Below are 6000 nucleotides of genomic sequence, written 5' to 3'. Positions count from 1 at the left end.
AGTCAGGGGAGCTCAGGTGCAAGCAATGCAGGTGAGAAACTGGTAGAGGAGGAGCCAGGATCCACCTTTTTCCCAGATCTCATGTAAGGTTTGGTAGTGTAATTGAGAATATCTTGTTTGGGAGAGGGAGAAGTGAGAGGGTCTTTGTGTGGCATGAGTGCTTTCTGAGCATTTTGAAGGTGAGCAGTTTTTTTGTTTCTTTGTTTATTGCTGTTGTGTCTGACTGGATTCTTCTGTGCTGTAACTTAAGATCTTGCTGCTTTGCCATTTTGTTATGCTTTCCTTTGCATCGTGGAAAGTAATGGACTAGATGGTCTTAGTGTTTTGGTTTTTTTTTCCAACCTTAATGACTCTTTGCTTTTATAACCAGTAACTAGCTATACTACTAGTACTGAAAGCATTTTAGAGGAAGTACCTGGGTGCAAAAAATTTATCTACAGCACGTGGAAGATATGACTTTTTTTTCTTCAGTGTCAGTTAGGAGTGTCTTTCTGTTCTTATTTTCCTTGAGAACTATTCCATTAGGTCTCAATTTGTTTCCTTTGTGTTGTGATTGAAATAGTTATCTTGCAGTGCTCAGTGCATGGGGAAGAAGCAGAAATTGAAAAACAGCAAGTAAATGTTTAGCCTTCTGTCTGGAAACGGTGAAAATATGTTTAGATGATAGAGAGCTTACTCCAGTAATCAGCATCACAAATGACAATATGACTGTAGGGTAGCTGTATGTGGCCCCAGTACGCCTGTACTGTACTTCAGAAGGTGAAATGCTAATGCAGACTCTGTGCTACCTTCCTTCAACTGACCTCTTTCAAGGTTAAGGAGTTACAACCTTAAGTGATTTTCAGGCAAGATGAGACTTGGTAAAGTATTGAGGCTGAGCTGAGACTTCATGTTAACTGTCTGTTTCGCTCCCACTCATATCCCATTAGCTGCCTATGGAATTTCCACCAATTGTAGAAGCAAAGCTTGGTCATACATGCTTCTGAAATCTCTTCCATTATTAGTTGTTGTTGTTGTTGTTTTTTCCCCAATTCTTTTGCCCACACAGTATGAGTACATTAATTTGCAGATGTGTCCTCAGAATGAAATGTAGTTAAATCAATAAAGAAAACAAGCCATTTATAATACACTTTGGAGAAAAAAAATACTAAAACAACAGCTTTTGGAAACATTGTAGTATTGTATTTGCAGAAAACCTTCTGGGCCTCAATCCAATAAAAACCTGTCAGAAAATACTGATGATGAATGTGGGTGTACAATTAAAAAACCAAACAAACATGAATACATAACTTTTTCCTAAATTCGATTTTTCCAGGTAGGAAATAAGATTAACTTTTTCTCCAGACTACATTAGTTAGTTCATTTAATTGAGCTGTTCTTGGTAAGCAGGATTATTTCATATTTAAAAAAAAAAAAAAAAGTCCCTGTAATAATCACAGGTAAATGGGCAAAGACTGTTGCTCTGATTAGAATTTTAATTCATAATTGCTTATTGAGGACACCTGTAAGAGTCTAATATGATTAAATCTACTGTCCCATCAGACAAATATGATCAAAGCAATTGCCAGATGGCAAGAAGCTCACTTTCCATGTACTACACAAGGTATTCTTTCAGCTTTATCTTGGAAGATCTTCTTATGCTCCTTTCTGTACTCTAATCCAAATTCTGCAAGTGTAAGGTTGATGGAGTGTACTTTTAATACATAGATACATCTTAATGTAGACTAATAAACTGTATCTTCATGGAGTGTTCTCTTTTTAACATAAAGAAACAACAGGACTTCTGCCATGCTGTGACATGAGTACATTCAAGCAGCTTCCCAACACAGTGAATGATACAGCTCAGAAAGCTTCCAGTTAGACTAATTAAATCAAATGTCTGACACAAGATGGTAAATGTATTAGCTATCAATCTATGTAAATAAATGCTCTTTTCTGAGTGGGCAGTGTGAAGTTGGATTGCTTTTAGACAATTGCTGATGATGTGAATGACTTCAACTATTAGTTCAATTTACACACTATGATGTTTTAGCTAGTTTTCCTTTAACAAAGAATTACTATAATAATTAGAGACACAGTGGAGAAGTTGCTTAGAAGCTTGCTGCAGTGTCCCTAGCAATAGGGATCAATACATTAGCTTAAGAACTAACATATTGCTTTGGCAAAAGGAAACCATAAGTGATAGTTCTGAAACTTTCCTTTTCAGTTTCAGTGGTGAACAGATTTTCCTCTATAGTTTTGCATAGAGGATATAATAGAGTCCTTTTATCTTCTACCCCGATGATTTTTGCCTCACAAGAAGTACTGGAGTCACAATAGAATACTTTTATCTTTTGCCTCTAAATGTGCAAGGAGTTTTTCTTTGGGTTCCATGTGTAGGAAGTGAATCACTATGGAAATCTTAAAGAGTGGATGGAAGTGGATCGAAGGCCCAGGTGGCCCACCGTGACTGAAATATTGTGGATGGGAGGACCAGAGAAGACCTCTGTTCAGTGCACACAGTAAGTGATACTCAGGGAGCTCCCCCTGATCTGGACTCCATCAAGACCAGCCACAAGTTCCCTGGAATACAATAAGGTATTCTTTTTTTATTGCCTCTGGTAAGGGGTAACAGAAGTCATGTATGGAGAGCCTAGGGTAAAGTGGTCCCCAAATCAGTACCCCACACACGAGCAGGGTTATGTCCAGAGTTTGTGGGGGGCTTCATGTTTCCCAGAAGTAACATGGTGAGGAGGTGCTTATGAGAAGCCCCCCAGAAGAAACTGAATTTGAGTCCCTGTTAAAATGAGTGCTTGAGAGATTCAAGACCCCCAAGAGAAAGTAAAGCATTTGGTTTATTGGTAATTGTGTTGCATTATGGTTGCTGGTGTTGTGATATTTGCGTGTGAACATGGTAATGTGAGTACTACTTTAACAGCACTGAGTTTTTACTTCTTTCTTTCTTTGTGGTGTGTATGTGCTGGATTTGCAGGCTGTGTATTGAGACTGGGGTCTTTGATAGAGAATTGAAGTTTGCTGAACTGTAGTGTGTAGTCTTAAAAGGAGAAACAGAAAACCTGGCATGGAATCTGAAATGTGGAAGTCCTTTGGAGACCTCAACTTGGAAAGCCACTACTTAAAAGCTGTAGCAACTGCATTCTTGTGTATAGAGGAGGCTGGAAAATTGCAATTGACTTTGGGAAATATGATAACCTCTTGTATTTTCTTTATGGCTACTGCAGTACTGAATGAATCAAAAGGGAAGTTATTGGTTATCTCCAAGCAGGATCATGAAGCACTGAGTGGTACTGGTGGAACAAGAGGGTATGTAAATGTTTGTGGATGGTAGCAGTTTTGTGTGAGATGGCTTAAGAAGGCCAGGTATGCTGTAACAACCAGAGATGAAGTAACAGAGCCTGAGACTCCAGCACTGCCACCTCAGCAGAGAAAGCAGAACTCAGTCTTCTTAAGAACACTGGACCTAGTAAAAAGTGTCAATATTTGGACAGGCTTGAAATTTGTGTTTGGGGTTGTGCATGTGCGTGGTGCTTTCTGGAAAGCGCAGAGGTATTAACATCTCGGTGAGCACCTGTAAAACATGGAGAAACGATAGTAGAACTGCTAGAAACTTTCAGTTACTGAAATAAATAGTTATAATATGCTTTAATCTTGCTAATCAAATGACAATTATATCATTTTGGGCAAAAACTGCAAATAAAATGCAGCAGGAGTTTTCTTCCAACTAATGCCCCCAAGAGCTGAAGAACTGATTAATGAACCTCTGAAATACCAGATAGAAGGTGGAAAAATAACTTCCAATAGTGTTTGGAAATGAATATAATCAGAGGTTCACATTTTGTAGCTGGAATTGTTCAAAACCTAGAAAAAAAATATTGAAATAGCATAAGATTGACATACTCCATACAGGATACCCTCAAGTGGAAAGCTGGAAAAAATGATTTGAACGTGGCAAAACAAATTAGTGAAATCTGTTAAGAAGCAGACTTGAAATGGCCTGGGGCACCTTACTATACGTTATGGTAAAACCACATGCTAAAGAGAAAATTAGTCCTCGTGAAATTGTGTATGGAGGACTATTTCAGGTATAGGCTGGTGGTATTGATGTAAACCAATTAGGCAAACTAAAACTAAGAGAATGTAATCTCCTTAGGGTAAGCTGTATCTTCTATACACAGGTTCATGGCACAGGCAGCACCAGCATCTCTGGAAGTCACAGCACTTCCATTCCAAGTCAATGAGTGGGTGTATCTATGAACCTGGAGCTCTAAAGCACCTGGACCGCAGTTTGGGGATAGTATTTGTTATCAAACCTGTAGGTAGGGAACTTTGTAGATGAATAAGCAGAATTGCAAACATAGATTGTAGAGACCTAACCTATGAATAATACAATTTTTCTGATGGACATAGGGACTAGCCAGTTAGGAAAGGCTCCAGTATCAAAATAGCTGCACTGCAAGTGGACAGTACAAATGAGTGCTGGGGAGTGGGAGGGAAGGGAAGAACAAGGATAAATATTGGGAGTCAGATAAAGGGTGACACTTGCTGTGTGGAGGTCAGCCTTGGAAGGTACCACCCCCATTCTGGACTAGAACCTGTACCCTAGAAACAGTAATGCCAAAGGTTATAGTAACAGGTAAGGTAACCTAGATAATACAGGCCCAAGTATCATCAAAAGTCAAGAGAGAAGGGCTCATTCTGCCAATGGAAAGACCTGGCAGATTTCATTCATTCATCAGGTCATTAATTTCCTTTTTGAGGAGTTGTAGAATCGGAAAAGGCTATAGTGAATGCCTTAGTAGTTATGAAACACCTTGAAACTAAAACTTGAAATGCTATTGTTGCCCTTGAAGTTCAAAGCTTAGCCAGCGTGGTTATGGGAGTGCAAAATAGAATGGCTTTATATTTTTTTTTACTTAAACAGCCTGTTTTGTTAAGCACTCAAAAACAATTATTTGTGCACGCACTGCTTGAAACAGAGTTGCGTTTTCTCATTCAGTAACACCATTTTCTGATATAAAGAAATCGATGAGTAGAAATGTAACAGCAAAGTTTTATTACCCTTAAGCAAGGTATTCTTTATTGGTAAGGCAGGGCTAACATCGAGATTATTCTCTAGGAATGTTCCACCAGTTGATCATTCATAAGCAGGTTACATTTTCATGCTTATTACATCTCATTAAGTTTCCAAATTCATTAACCCATCCACCCCCACTGTCTAACAGATATAACCTTATTTGCCCCTGTTCAGTGTCCTCTAGCATTCTGATGGTCCATTGTTAGTTCGTGGGGGTCGTTTATTTCCTCCCAACACTCCTTTTGTCCCAAAGATTGCTGCAGAATGCAAGGACAGTCAGAGAACTCTCCATATGCATGGATAAGGAAGGGGAACGCCTTGATGCTGTCTGTCACATTTTAGTAATTCCATTGTTGTTTCCTTTGCCTTGTCAAAGCAGACCAGCCTTACAGCATAAATCCCCATCTGAAATACTTGATCAAAACTATCACCCACAATATCTAAGGAATGCTGTGGTGTTGCAAGCAAGCATTAGCAGAATATTTTGCATAATTACTTTTTCAAATCATTTCCAGTACCAAAATTATTGCTTATTTCATTGCAGCAGAAGTTTCCTGGGTGCATCATTGTATTGAGTATCATATTTCAGTAAATATTTAAGATATGATCAGTAGTTTAGGACAGCACAGGTCAGGTTCCTTGAACTGCTGTATTCCAGCCAGCCTCAATCTAGGATGATATGCAGCACTCCTAACAAAAGCAGTCTCCTGTAAGTAGCACTCACATCAAGTTCAGTCAGTCCTTACCGTTCATCAGAAATTGCTGCCTAACTCTGATGAAATTTCCCTAAAGAGTTTGACTCAGTTCCCACCTTCTAAGAACAACTGGATCACTTTGAAGTTTCAAGCTTATATCAGCTCAATCACTGCTTCTTGGTGGGATTCTATAGCCCAGAGTCTCTTACCTTTCAGCAGACACTCGCTTAC

The sequence above is a fragment of the Excalfactoria chinensis genome, chromosome 4 (genome assembly GCF_039878825.1).
Source record: "Excalfactoria chinensis isolate bCotChi1 chromosome 4, bCotChi1.hap2, whole genome shotgun sequence".
Lineage (NCBI taxonomy): Eukaryota > Metazoa > Chordata > Aves > Galliformes > Phasianidae > Excalfactoria > Excalfactoria chinensis.
The sequence above is the reverse complement of the archived record's forward strand: the minus strand, read 5'-3'. Positions refer to the sequence as shown.